The sequence below is a fragment of the Rutidosis leptorrhynchoides genome, chromosome 7, assembly GCF_046630445.1.
Source record: "Rutidosis leptorrhynchoides isolate AG116_Rl617_1_P2 chromosome 7, CSIRO_AGI_Rlap_v1, whole genome shotgun sequence".
In the NCBI taxonomy this organism is placed as follows: domain Eukaryota; kingdom Viridiplantae; phylum Streptophyta; class Magnoliopsida; order Asterales; family Asteraceae; genus Rutidosis; species Rutidosis leptorrhynchoides.
Genome location: NC_092339.1, coordinates 340389898 through 340406500, shown reverse-complemented (window position 1 = coordinate 340406500; position 16603 = coordinate 340389898). Strand labels below are relative to the sequence as shown.

Genomic DNA, 16603 nt, shown 5'->3' with positions numbered 1-16603 from the left:
ATTGCAAAAGAATTTCCCGATGTATTTCCGAAAGAATTACCGGGATTACCCCCACATCGATCCGTTGAATTTCAAATAGATCTTGTACCAGGAGCTGCACCAATAGCTCGTGCTCCTTATAGACTCGCACCCAGCGAGATGAAAGAACTGCAAAGCCAACTGCAAGAACTATTAGAACGTGGTTTCATTCGACCAAGCACATCACCATGGGGAGCTCCTGTTTTGTTTGTCAAGAAGAAGGATGGTACATTTAGGTTGTGTATTGACTACAGAGAGTTGAACAAACTTACCATCAAAAACCGTTATCCACTGCCGAGAATTGACGACTTATTTGATCAACTACAAGGCTCGTCGGTTTATTCGAAGATCGATTTACGTTCTGGATATCATCAAATGCGAGTAAAGGAGGATGATATTCCAAAAACTGCTTTTAGGACGCGTTATGGTCATTACGAGTTTATGGTTATGCCGTTTGGATTGACTAACGCACCAGCTGTGTTCATGGACCTTATGAACCGAGTGTGTGGGCCATATCTTGACAAGTTTGTCATTGTTTTCATCAATGACATACTTATTTACTCAAAGAATGATCAAGAGCACGAAGAACATTTGAGAAAAGTGCTAGAAGTATTGAGGAAAGAAAAACTGTACGCTAAGTTTTCAAAGTGTGCATTTTGGTTGGAAGAAGTTCAATTCCTCGGTCACATAGTGAACAAAGAAGGTATCCAGGTGGACCCGGCAAAGATCGAAACCGTTGAAAAGTGGGAAACCCCAAAAACTCCGAAGCATATACGTCAATTTTTAGGATTGGCTGGTTACTACAGAAGATTCATCCAAGATTTCTCCAAAATAGCAAAACCCTTGACTGCATTAACGCATAAAGGGAAGAAATTTGAATGGAAGGATGAACAAGAGAAGGCGTTTCAATTATTAAAGAAAAAGCTAACTACGGCACCTATATTGTCATTGCCTGAAGGGAATGATGATTTTGTGATTTATTGTGACGCATCAAAGCAAGGTCTCGGTTGTGTATTAATGCAACGGACGAAGGTGATTGCTTATGCGTCTAGACAATTGAAGATTCACGAGCAAAATTATACGACGCATGATTTGGAATTAGGCGCGGTTGTTTTTGCATTAAAGACTTGGAGGCACTACTTATATGGGGTCAAAAGTATTATATATACCGACCACAAAAGTCTTCAACACATATTTAATCAGAAACAACTGAATATGAGGCAGCGTAGGTGGATTGAATTGTTGAATGATTACGACTTTGAGATTCGTTACCACCCGGGGAAGGCAAATGTGGTAGCCGACGCCTTGAGCAGAAAGGACAGAGAACCCATTCGAGTAAAATCTATGAATATAATGATTCACACTAACCTTACTACTCAAATAAAGGAGGCGCAACAAGGAGTTTTAAAAGAGGGAAATTTAAAGGATGAAATACCCAAAGGATCGGAGAAGCATCTTAATATTCGGGAAGACGGAACCCGGTATAGGGCTGAAAGAATTTGGGTACCAAAATTTGGAGATATGAGAGAAATGGTACTTAGATAAGCTCATAAAACCAGATACTCAATACATCCTGGAACGGGGAAGATGTACAAGGATCTCAAGAAACATTTTTGGTGGCCAGGTATGAAAGCTGATATTGCTAAATATGTAGGAGAATGTTTGACGTGTTCTAAGGTCAAAGCTGAACATCAGAAACCATCAGGTCTACTACAACAACCTGAAATCCCGGAATGGAAATGGGAAAACATTACCATGGATTTCATCACTAAATTGCCAAGGACTGCAAGTGGTTTTGATACTATTTGGGTAATAGTTGATCGTCTCACCAAATCAGCACACTTTCTGCCAATAAGAGAAGATGACAAGATGGAGAAGTTAGCACGACTGTATTTGAAGGAAGTCATCTCCAGACATGGAATACCAATCTCTATTATCTCTGATAGGGATGGCAGATTTATTTCAAGATTCTGGCAGACATTACAGCAAGCATTAGGAACTCGTCTAGACATGAGTACTGCCTATCATCCACAAACTGATGGGCAGAGCGAAAGGACGATACAAACGCTTGAAGACATGCTACGAGCATGTGTTATTGATTTCGGAAATTGTTGGGATCGACATCTACCGTTAGCAGAATTTTCCTACAACAACAGCTACCATTCAAGCATTGAGATGGCGCCGTTTGAAGCACTTTATGGTAGAAAGTGCAGGTCTCCGATTTGTTGGAGTGAAGTGGGGGATAGACAGATTACGGGTTCAGAGATTATACAAGAAACTACCGAGAAGATCATCCAAATTCAACAACGGTTGAAAACCGCCCAAAGTCGACAAAAGAGCTACGCTGACATTAAAAGAAAAGATATAGAATTTGAAATTGGAGAGATGGTCATGCTTAAAGTTGCACCTTGGAAAGGCGTTGTTCGATTTGGTAAACGAGGGAAATTAAATCCAAGGTATATTGGACCATTCAAGATTATTGATCGTGTCGGACCAGTAGCTTACCGACTTGAGTTACCTCAACAACTCGCGGCTGTACATAACACTTTCCACGTCTCGAATTTGAAGAAATGTTTTGCTAAAGAAGATCTCACTATTCCGTTATATGAAATCCAAATCAACGAAAAACTTCAATTCATCGAAGAACCTGTCGAAATAATGGATCGTGAGGTTAAAAGACTTAAGCAAAACAAGATACCAATTGTTAAGGTTCGATGGAATGCTCGTAGAGGACCCGAGTTCACCTGGGAGCATGAAGATCAGATGAAGAAGAAATACCCGCATCTATTTCCAGAAGATTCGTCAACACCTTCAACAGCTTAAAATTTCGGGACGAAATTTATTTAACGGGTAGGTACTGTAGTGACCCGAAATTTTCCATGTTTATATATATTAATTGAGATTGATATTTACATGATTAAATGTTTCCAACATGTTAAGCAATCAAACTTGTTAAGACTTGATTAATTGACATATGTTTCATATAGACAATTGACCACCCAAGTTGACCGGTGATTCACGAACGTTAAAACTTGTAAAAACTATATGATGACATATATATGGATATATATATATATATATATAGTTAACATGATACTATGATAAGTAAACATATCATTAAGTATATTAACAATGAACTACATATGTAAAAACAAGACTACTAACTTAATGATTTTTAAACGAGACATATATGTAACGATTATCGTTGTAAAGACATTTAATGTATATATATCATATTAAGAGATATTCATACATGATAATATCATGATAATATAATAATTTAAAATCTCATTTGATATTATAAACATTGGGTTAACAACATTTAACAAGATCGTTAACCTAAAGGTTTCAAAACAACACTTACATGTAACGACTAACGATGACTTAACGACTCAGTTAAAATGTATATACATGTAGTGTTTTAATATGTATTTATACACTTTTGAAAGACTTCAATACACTTATCAAAATACTTCTACTTAACAAAAATTCTTACAATTACATCCTCGTTCAGTTTCATCAACAATTCTACTCGTATGCACCCGTATTCGTACTCGTACAATACACAGCTTTTAGATGTATGTACTATTGGTATATACACTCTAATGATCAGCTCTTAGCAGCCCATGTGAGTCACCTAACACATGTGGGAACCATCATTTGGCAACTAGCATGAAATATCTCATAAAATTACAAAAATATGAGTAATCATCCATGACTTATTTACATGAAAACAAAATTACATATCCTTTATATCTAATCCATACACCAACGACCAAAAACACCTACAAACACTTTCATTCTTCAATTTTCTTCATCTAATTGATCTCTCTCAAGTTCTATCTTCAAGTTCTAAGTGTTCTTCATATATTCTACAAGTTCTAGTTACATAAAATCAAGAATACTTTCAAGTTTGCAAGCTCACTTCCAATCTTGTAAGGTGATCATCCAACCTCAAGAAATCTTTGTTTCTTACAGTAGGTTATCATTCTAATACAAGGTAATAATCATATTCAAACTTTGGTTCAATTTCTATAACTATAACAATCTTATTTCAAGTGATGATCTTACTTGAACTTGTTTTCGTGTCATGATTCTGCTTCAAGAACTTCGAGCCATCCAAGGATCCGTTGAAGCTAGATCCATTTTTCTCTTTTACAGTAGGTTTATCCAAGGAAATTAAGGTAGTAATGATGTTCATAACATCATTCGATTCATACATATAAAGCTATCTTATTCGAAGGTTTAAACTTGTAATCACTAGAACATAGTTTAGTTAATTCTAAACTTGTTCGCAAACAAAAGTTAATCCTTCTAACTTGACTTTTAAAATCAATTAAACACATGTTATATATCTATATGATATGCTAACTTAATGATTTAAAACCTGGAAACACGAAAAACACCGTAAAACCGGATTTACGCCGTCGTAGTAACACCGCGGGCTGTTTTGGGTTAGTTAATTAAAAACTATGATAAACTTTGATTTAAAAGTTGTTATTCTGAGAAAATTATTTTTATTATGAACATGAAACTATATCCAAAAATTATGGTTAAACTCAAAGTGGAAGTATGTTTTCTAAAATGGTCATCTAGACGTCGTTCATTCGACTGAAATGACTACCTTTACAAAACGACTTGTAACTTATTTTTCCGACTATAAAACTATACTTTTTCTGTTTAGATTCATAAAATAGAGTTCAATATGAAACCATAGCAATTTGATTCACTTAAAACGGATTTAAAATGAAGAAGTTATGGGTAAAACAAGATTGAATAATTTTTCTCATTTTAGCTACGTGAAAATTGGTAACAAATCTATCCCAACCATAACTTAATCAACTTGTATTGTATATTATGTAATCTTGAGATACCATAGACACGTATACAATGTTTCGACCTATCATGTCGACACATCTATATATATTTCGGAACAACCATAGACACTCTATATGTGAATGTTGGAGTTAGCTATACAGGGTTGAGGTTGATTCCAAAATATATATAGTTTGAGTTGTGATCAATACTGAGATACGTATACACTGAGTCGTGGATTGATTCAAGATAATATTTATCGATTTATTTCTGTACATCTAACTGTGGACAACTAGTTGTAGGTTACTAATGAGGACAACTGACTTAATAAACTTAAAACATCAAAATATATTAAAAGTGTTGTAAATATATTTTGAACATACTTTGATATATATGTATATATTGTTATAGGTTCGTGAATCAACCAGTGGCCAAGTCTTACTTCCCGACGAAGTAAAAATCTGTGAAAGTGAGTTATAGTCCCACTTTTAAAATCTAATATTTTTGGGATGAAAATACATGCAGGTTTTATAAATGATTTACAAAATAGACACAAGTACGTGAAACTACATTCTATGGTTGAATTATCGAAATCGAATATGCCCCTTTTTATTAAGTCTGGTAATCTAAGAATTAGGGAATAGACACCCTAATTGACGCGAATCCTAAAGATAGATCTATTGGGCCTAACAAACCCCATCCAAAGTACCGGATGCTTTAGTACTTCGAAATTTATATCATATCCGAAGGGTGTCCCGGAATGATGGGGATATTCTTATATATGCATTTTGTTAATGTCGGTTACCAGGTGTTCACCATATGAATGATTTTTATCTCTATGTATGGGATGTGTATTGAAATATGAAATCTTGTGGTCTATTATTATGATTTGATATATATAGGTTAAACCTATAACTCACCAACATTTTTGTTGACGTTTTAAGCATGTTTATTCTCAAGTGATTATTAAGAGCTTCCGCTGTCGCATACTTAAATAAGGACGAGATTTGGAGTCCATGCTTGTATGATATTGTGTAAAAACTGCATTCAAGAAACTTATTTTGTTGTAACATATTTGTATTGTAAACCATTATGTAATGGTCGTGTGTAAACAAGATATTTTAGATTATCATTATTTGATAATCTACGTAAAGCTTTTTAAACCTTTATTGATGAAATAAAGGTTATGGTTTGTTTTAAAATGAATGCAGTCTTTGAAAAACGTCTCATATAGAGGTCAAAACCTCGCAACGAAATCAATTAATATGGAACGTTTTTAATTAATAAGAACGGGACATTTCACTTCTCTTGATTTATTCCCAGAGATCTCATGCATAAGATTCATGTTGATTTTTTTTAATCATATGGGATTGAATTATCTTGTTTCAATTCTTTGTAGTAGTTGTTGTGTTAATCTCTAGTTTATGTGTTCGTTTGATATATTATTGTTGTAGAACTTCTGAATCATTTCGATCTTGATTGATTCACTAGTAGTTGATATAGATCTATACGTTTATTCAGAATCTTTGAATATTGATGAGTTACACTTTTTTTATTAAATAAATACTTAAAATACTTATACTTATGTAGGACATATTTCATTCATTCTATCAAACGATTTTGATGTCGGAAACCATTACTCCATCGACATCCAATACTGCTGAAGGTGGTGGTGGCGGCGCCAGAAGTAATGGTAATTTGCGGTGGTGGCAGAAAGTATTGGACCAGGAAGAGGCTAAGAAGCAGATGTTATTTGCATTACCTATGATAATAACAAATGTGGCTTATTATTTGATACCGGTCGTGTCGGTCATGTTCGCAGGCCACCTTGGAGAAGTTGAGCTCGCTTCTTCTAACCTTGCCAACTCTTGGGCCACGGTCACCGGACTTTCATTCATGGTTAGTTTTTGTTGCCTCATTAAAAATGTTTACTATATATAATAAAGCCATGAATGTGACATCTCATCTCATGGGTGTAACATGCTCCCTATTTACTCATGTGTTATTCTTTCGAAATGCTCTTGTTAGCCTGATTATGATGATTATTATCTGTTTTTATAATACTGTTTGTTCATATATTAAATTGAGGGACTTTTTATCCTTGAGTTTTTTATTTTTATATTTATTTTTTATTTTTGGGCAAAAAACAAGAATTGAATATGTATCAATTTTCACGAAATTGTGAAAATTGGAGATTACAGATAGATCCATTACATATGCATATTGGGCTTACAATGATTCTTACCCAAATGCTAAGTCAAAAACTATGCCTAACTTAAAACAGTACACTACATGAAACAAAAATAACATGGAAATATTCTTGAGCACTAGACATCACAGTAGCATCATAGGAGAAGAAGACCAAATGTAAAATTGATGAGATTCAAAAAGTTTGCATTGACTAGCCATTGGAACACTTTGGCCTTAATTCGTTCCACAATAGAGGCCCAACAAATATACTTGGCATTAAACACCAACTTTATCCCTCTTGGTTATCTTATCTCATTTTCCCTTTGAACCATTTGACCTTTAACTTCTTTCCATGCACAAGATTTGACATCCCTCTGCCCGAAAATCGCCAAATTTCGGGCCATTGTCACCGGACTTTCATTCATAGTTAGTTTTTGTTGTTGGAGTAAAATGTTAGAAAGTCATATCTAATCATGAATGTGACATCGGATGGGTCACATATCATGGGTCCCAATAATGTTTGAAAGTCCATTTTACCTGAAAAAATTATTACTCACTCGATTCCAATTCTTTTGTCCCCAGACAAAAGTTTAATGAAATGTCATTCTCGCTTTTACAGTTTTACCCCTAACTCTCTATTATAACTTTTTTGTCTTATATGCATACATTTAAGGGTATTAAAGAACTTCATCACTTTATTCTTATATATATATATATATATATATATATATATATATATATATATATAGTGGTAGGATCAAGAGGGAAGTAACCATTCGGGGGAAGCGGGGGGAAGCAAAAACTTTTTTTTTTCGTTTTTTGAAAAAACTTTGTTCACGAACATTATAGATGAGATAAAAATATGAACATTTAGTAAAGACACTTTGTGATAAATGTTTTTATTTTGGCGGGAAAACGCTCGAAGAAGTAATATATAACAATTATCGTGTTTTTCGAGCGTATTTTGAAGTTTTAGCTATTGGGGTTTAGATATTAGGTTTTAGATATTAGGGTTTATAGGGTTTAGATATTAGGGTTTAGAAATTTAGGGTTTAGGGTTTAGATTTAGGGTTTAGATTTAGGATTTAGATTGAGTTTTTAACACGAACGGTTTAGAGTTTAGGGTTTAGGGTTTAGAGTTTGGTGTTTTGGATTTATGGAATAAACCCAAAACACCAAACCCTAAACCCTAAACCCTAAACTCTAAATCGGGCTAAATTTTACTTCACAAAACATGAAAAAAAAAACGTTCATATTCTTCACGAACAATATTATCTTGAATGTTATTTTTGTCGATCGTTTTCCCGCATAAATAATAACATTCATCACGAAATGTCTCTTCTAAATGTTCATATTTTCGTGTGATCTTGATGCCGGGAAAAAAAATTTCAAAAAAAATGAAATTTTTTTTTTTTTTTGCTTTCCCCCGCTTCCCCCCGATTGGTTACTTCCCCATTGATCCTGCCCCTATATATATACATATATATATATATATATATATATATATATATATATATATATATATATATATATACATATATATATATATATACACATATATATATAGTGGTAGGATCAAGAGGGAAGTAACCAATCGCGGGGAAGCGGGGGGAAGCAAAAACTTTTATTTTTTCGTTTTTTAAAAAACCTTGTTCACGAACATTATTGATAATGCTAAAAACGAACATATATTTCATAGCATTATTCCCCAAGAAAGACAAGCTTTTAGTTGCAAATGTTCTATTTACAAGTGATATTCGTTTAAATATTAAAATGTGAAGACAAAAGACAGATTCGACGAATTGAAGACGCAAACGACCAAAAAGCTCAAAAGTACAAAATACAATCAAAGAGGTTCCAATTATTGATAAGAAACGTCTCGAAATTACAAGAGTACAAGATTCAAAACGCAAAGTACAAGATATAAAATAGTACGCATGGACGTTCGAAAATCCGGAACCGGGACCAGAGTCAACTCTCAACGCTCGACGCAACGGACTAAAAATTACAAGTTAACTATGTATATAAATATAATATAATATATAATTAATTATATTAATTATATATATATTATATTTATAAAATAAATCGTCGGCAAACAAAGAGCCAAATGTGGGTGAGCTGTAAAAACGATCTCCGCGACTCGCGGAGTTTGAAGAAGAAAAGGGCCGCGAGTCGCGGAGAACCAAATTTTGAAACTGCCTATAAAGCTCGCGCATTCTGATCGTAAAAATCATCCAAATTCAATCTCTCTCTATATATGTATACGTAAATATATTTATATTTATATTTTAATTTTAATTTTAATTATAATTCTAATAATAAGGGTATGTTAGCGAATGTTGTAAGGGTGTAAGTCGAAATTCTGTCCGCGTAACGCTACGCTATTTTTAATCATTGTAAGTTATGTTTAACCTTTTTACATTAATGTCTCGTAGCTAAGTTATTATTATGCTTATTTAAAACGAAGTAATCATGATGTTGGGCTAATTACTAAAATTGGGTAATTGGGCTTTGTACCATAATTGGGGTTTGGACAAAAGAACGACACTTGTGAAAATTAGACTATGGGCTATTAATGGGCTTTATATTTGTTTAACTAAATGATAGTTTGTTAATGTTAATATAAAGATTTACAATTGGGCGTCCCTATAAATTACCATATACACTCGATCGGACACGGTGGGCGGGGTATTTATATGTACGAATAATCGTTCATTTAACCGGACACGGGAATGGATTAATAGCCACTAGAATAATTAAAACAGGGGTGAAATTATGTACAAGGACACTTGGTATAATTGATAACAAAATATTAAAACCTTGGGTTACACTCAGTCGACATCCTGGTATAATTATTAAACAAAGTATTAAAATCTTGTTACAGTTTAAGTCCCCAATTAGTTGGAATATTTAACTTCGGGTATAAGAATAATTTGACGAGGACACTCGCACTTTATATTTATGACTGATGGACTGTTATGGATAAAAACCAGACGGACATATTAAATAATCCAGGACAAAGGACAATTAACCCATGGGCATAAAACTAAAATCAACACGTCAAACATCATGATTACGGAAGTTTAAATAAGCATAATTCTTTTATTTCATATTTAATTTCCTTTATTTTATATTTAATTGCACTTCTAATTATCGCATTTTATTTATTGTTATTGTATTTAATTGCACTTTAATTTTCGTACTTTTTAATTATCGCAAGTTTATTTTATCGCACTTTTATTTATCGAAATTTCATTATCGTTATTTACTTTACGCTTTAATTTAAGTCTTGTATTTATTTTTAATATTTTACATTTGGTTTTATGTAACAACCCAAACCAACCCGCATTAAACCGCGTTAAATTTACAAAATAAAAAAATTTTGTTGAACTGCCACCTGGCGCGGCGCGCCATATAGGCCGCGCGGCGCGCCAAACCTGACTGTCCGGAAAGTCTTTAAATGCGAAAATGTTTGACTAGTTCCCGACGTATTTAGACAAAACGCTTTTAACCGCATGTTCAATATATAAAAACTAGCGCGTTCCATTAATAAAATTTAGTTTACGAAGCGGGGCCCACATCGACCCAAATTACCCTTTAAGTATCAAAATACAATTTTCGACCATAAGACTTTTAATACAAAACAAGCCGAGCATGGCGATTGGGGATACGCTACCCAATCCTAATAAATCCAAAAGCAAGCCTTCTACGCAAACTATGCAAGTCCTCTAATCCTCGCGCTAACCCGAGCCACCATCCGCATGCAATCTATAAAAAGAGTCAACAACGAGAGGGTACGCTAACGCTTAGTGAATGATAATATACTACATACATATATATGTATAAAATGGACACGCCACAAAATAACAAATACCGCATACCGAGGCATCCATATATAAGGCACTACACTAAGCATACCGTACGATCTCTAAGCAACGAGCTAAAGATACAACAACAATATAAGTTCACCAATGACGATGTGAACAACGCCAAATAGCTACACCCGGAGGGTTAGCTACAACATAACAATACATGAATATAACAATATAAACGAACAAGGTTAACACCTTAACCCAATACCGAGAACTAAATACCACAATGAAGATTGGCCGAACTACACGAGCCTTAGTAATCCGAAACCACACGAGATTACTATCTTCACAACATCGAGGTTGGCCGAACTACACGAGCCTTAGTAATCCGAAACCACACGAGATTACTACCTCAATAAGATGACCGAACTACACGAGTCACCATGAATCCGAACTACACGAGATTCATTTCCACAATACAATAAGATGACCGAAACCACACGCGTCATCGTGAATCCGAATACACACGCGATTCACTTCTCAATATTATACCCTTCGCCATTGGGGTTATATCAACCACATCACAACCACTTGTGATAATGTACACGCGAACGCGTACTTTGCCAAAGATGGTCAACCAAAACGCACAACCGTGCCAATTGGACTAATACAAAAGTCCATCAAATCCATCTATATGTGAAGTGAGCTCTATAGCCGAGAATCACTTCACCCGACCCGCACCCATCTTACACATACATATGCACATAGGATATTATCACTCACCTTGAAGTCTTGAAGAATGCTTCCAAGTAATCCGCAACTCGCCAATGGAAAGTACCTATTCCATTATCACAATTACAACAATACACTTAGAGTGGATTTACAAATCAACCCAATTCGACACTTAGTGCAAATTTGACCCAAATGCACTACCAAGTACAAACCGCGCCCAAACTAACCAATAATCACTCACACAAGTGAGAATGGTCCTAATATGCCAAATAAACCCGAACTCAAGTGTTAAACACGTGTCATACCCATTTTGACACTTAAACCCTAATTTTGATCCAAAGTCAAAATCTCACCACTTACAAGTTTTAACACCAAAACACATTTAACTCGGTTTAATACTTCAACTTAATCCATTTTAAGTTTATAAACCTCATTAAATCGCCAAATGGGTCATAATCACCACCAAACCCTAATTTGACCCAAAGTCATAATTAGTCAACCAAATAACCTTAAATGGGTTTCAATACTTCCATAATCACTAACTTAAGTGATTAAACTCAATTTCAAGTCCTAAACATGGCCAATTAGTTCACCAACCCAAAATCCACCAACAATTAACAATAAACCCAATTACTAGCTTCATTAAACCCATTTCATCACATAAAAGGGTTTTACCACAAACTAACTCAAAACCCTAACTTGAATATCAAATCAAATAGATGAAATTCGGAGTTTGAGCTTACCAATACCACCACAACATAGCTAGGAATGAAAGGAACAACTTTAGAACTCGAGCTTTTGATCAATTCGGCCTCCTTCTTCACCAAAACCCTAAATCTCTCTCTAGAATCTCTCTCTCTCTCTCTAAAATAGTTTGAGAGTGATGAATGGATGTGAAAATGATCCAAAACTGATCCAAACCAGCTAATATGGCTCACAAATCCGACCCCAAGTGAAATTACCCAATTGCCCTTCATTTAAAACAATTAAAAGGAGAAGAAAGCTGTCTGTGTGATTTGGCGTGGCGCGCCCCAGACCCGCGCGGCGCGCAAGTAGCCAGTTTCAGATTCTTTTACCTTTTTAATTACATAACAATATTCAACGAAGCCCGTTCTCGAATGTCATAAGTACACAAGTATACAAGATAAATATTCGGGTCTTACAACTCTCCCCCACTTAAACTCGATCACGTCCTCGTGATCCTCGTCACTTAACCAAATGGACCCCACTCAACGGTCCTCAACATACGTCCCAATCCGACTTTCCTAAGCAATTTCTCCCAACGAATCTCCTACAACAACTAAAATCGTCACCCACGATTTTCACAAATCCACAATCCGAGCACTAAAACTATGCTCCCTCCCTAACATCGGGAAAAACTCAACTAATCTCGTACCAAGATATCAATCCCTTAGCGTACTATTACCGAGTATAACGCCAAAAGCAACAAGGTCTCAACCTAAGGTCAACAACCCGAAACGATGAAGACCGAACCAAACGAACCCTTACGGATTACACCAATCACTAAACATCCCTTGTACTGCGTCATACGACCAATACACAACTACCGTAACATCATAATCCAACGGCTAGAACCGATAGCGCCCAAAACGACTATGGAAACGCAAAACCCAAGGTGTACGAAATCAACCATCGTCACACCCGTAACAAACATGTGAGCGAAACACGGCTATCGCCTCACTAATCCCACAACATGGTCCTCACGACCCCACCATCGACGTATAAAACGACCGATAGTTCCCGCAACATGGTCCTTACGACCCTACCATTGGTGTATCAAATAACCAATAGATCACACGACACGAAGGCTGGCCGAAAACACACGCGCCCTAGTGAATCCGAACTACACGCGACTCACTACCTTCACCACAACAACAATCGGGAATGGCCGAACTACACGCGCCATAGTGAATCCGAACTACACGAGAGTCACTATCCCGGAGGAATGACCGAACTACACGAGTCATTTGTGAATCCAAACTACACGAGACTCACTCCTCAATACAATGACCGAAACCACACGAGTCATTTGTGAATCCGAACTACACGAGATTCACTTCCACAACATCGAGGTTGGCCGAACTACACGAGCCTTAGTAATCCAAAACCACACGAGATTACTACCTCAATAAGATGACCGAACTACACGAGTCACCATGAATCCGAACTACACGAGATTCATGCCAATAAGATGACCGAACTACACGCGTCATCGTGAATCCGAAAACACACGCGATCCACAATCTCAACACAGGAATGGTACTCGCATTTCCCACCGGTACTCACATTTCCCGATAGTGTTACACCATACCGACATAACACTACTCCCTTGATGAAGTCAGCGGACCCCGAAGGTCATGCTTCACCAATCACAACACCGGATGAAGTCAGCGGACCCGAAGATCATGCTTCACCTATATAACACCACGCTCATGATGAAGTCAGCGGACCCCGAAAGTCATGCTCCACCAATCACGTATTCCCATGATAAAGTCAGCGGACCCTAAAGATCATGCTTCATCAAACAACCATACCATAATCGAGCAAGAACCACCTATACCAAACATAGGTACAAAACAATAATTCTCTAAAAGAGAATCCGACACACACATTCCTTAACCGAGGGATTTCACCTTACTTGCCAAACACGTCCATTATCTCTCAACGAGATTTACCACATTACCACCTTGGTGATAATTCAAATCCAAAATCATAAGTACAATTTAACCGAAATTGTACTCTACCACAATCGACCAAATCTAGGTCCCGACACAAGTTTCGATTTACTAAAACATTGTCCGAAATCTCACACTAAAACCTCCTCGTGCGGGAGTGTAACTCCTCCACTTGGAATTACGTTCCATAACCGCATCTCGTACACCCGTACAATGCTACCAAAGGTAGACTTTACCAATAATTGGGTTCGCACGGCCCATCACCATGTCTTGTTCCAACTTTGAGCATACCAAGGATCCTAACCTATCCTTGAACATTTCGAACGAAAAGTGTACCACAAATTACACGAACTATACACTCGCAATCATCCAATTGCTTTAGTTTGTCGAATTTCACCCGATCACTCATGAACCTAAGGGTTTCACTTCGGTACCCTAAGTACAATGTAACCGCAACACAATCGGAGTCGAACACCACGCTAGTAGGTATAAAAGAGGCACCTAATGTCGCGTCACGTAGAATCCTTTACCAACATACATCGAGATCCAAAACACTCGATTCTCGGGTTTCATCCCACCCGTCGAACCTCATGGTTCATCAACTTCAACACGAGAGCGAACATGCTCTAACATCCGAACACCAAAACTCATTTCCATGGCTTGGTAGAGACATTTTCCAAATACTAAGGAATGCTTGGTTACGCCAAGTCTTACGCCCTTCGCCCGTCAATCAAACATCAACATAGGGTACTTCCATTAGGAACGTCACCCATAGCATAACATGCACAACAAAGGCACGCAACTCAAACTTAAACGGCATTTAATAAATAATCAAAAGACATATTTATCAAAATTAAACGTACCTTAACGTCTCCTGGCCGCACCCGTCCCCGCTAACTTGGGACATTCCGACTTACGATGTCCTTCTTTTTGGCAATTGAAGCACACCATACCATCACCCTTTGGTACCGAACATTCCCAAGACTTGTGACCCCTCACGCCACAATTGTAACATCTAGCCGCACTAGAATCCGACATACCCGTTCGCGTACCACCCGTGCTCACACTCGGACCCTTAGCCCTCTTACTCGGAGCACCATAAGAAACGACCCTTCGCTCACTTGAAGGTTCACCCTTTTTCGATCGTGAATACGACTCGAAACCTCTAGCCAAGTCGAATAATTCCGAAAACGATTTAGCTTGACCCCGGCTAATTTTACTTTTCAAGTCATCATTCAAGGTCCGATAGAAATCTCCCATCAACAAACGATCATTCCCCAAATACTCCGGACAAAAACGAGCCTTCGCCATAAAGGTCGTCTTGAGAGTACTCAAATCCATAGATCCTTGTCGCAAATTTCGCAACTCATTACGCAATTCCCACAAATCGGCCGAAGTCCGGAACTCCTCTAAGAATTCCTCCTTAAAGTCATCCCACGATAAAGCCATAAACGTCTCGCCACCGACAAGATCAATCTTACCATCTAACCAATCCCTTGCCCTACCCCGCAACAAACTTGTAGCGAGTCTCGTCTTTCTCTCGGGAGGGCAATCAATAGTACGGAAACACCCTTCGACGTCCGAAATCCAAGTTGTGCTTACCAAAGGATCCGGCTTTCCGTCATACATCGGGGGTTTAGTCCTCATGAAGCTCTTAAGATAACGCTCCATTTCACCACTACTTTGAAGTTCGGAATACCTCCTTTCCATTCTTTCTTCTAACGCACCCATTTGCTCCGCAAAGGCGGCCGCAACCCTAGCGTTAAACTCAACGTCATTCGCCTCGGTCTCGTTTCGTGTCGTCATTCTAAAGAATGCAAAACGATTAGTCCACGAACGTGTAAAACCGTACGCACGACACAGCCCCATCTTGCTAAACACTCATCGTACATCACTTGTTAGACACGATTTGCACCCGTAATAAGGTTTGCAAGTTCTTATTACGCACACATGCCGCATCGACTCGTTAGTACAACGACCGTCTCGCTCGATGATATACACAAACACAACCAAAATTCTACGCGGTACAAACACACGCGAGAATTATTATCACAACACAACAACATATTAATAATATCCGCATTACTAATATAAACGTTAGTCAACCTATAGTCAAGGCACTAACCAAACCCATTCCGACCCGTAATCCTACAAGTCCCGCAACAATTTAAGCACACACAAGTCTAAGTCTAGGCACCTATCTCAAGTCACCTAAATCCCTTAGACCATGCTCTGATACCACTTGTAACAACCCAAACCAACCCGCATTAAACCGCGTTAAATTTACAAAATAAAATTTTTTTTGCTGAACTGCCACCTGGCGCGGCGCGCCATATA

The 16603-nt window shown here is 37.1% G+C and overlaps 1 pseudogene; it reads left to right on the top strand.

The window, feature by feature from the left end:
• Window positions 1–16603, top strand: part of LOC139860347 (protein DETOXIFICATION 18-like) — a 47076-nt pseudogene that overhangs the window by 22547 nt on the left and 7926 nt on the right.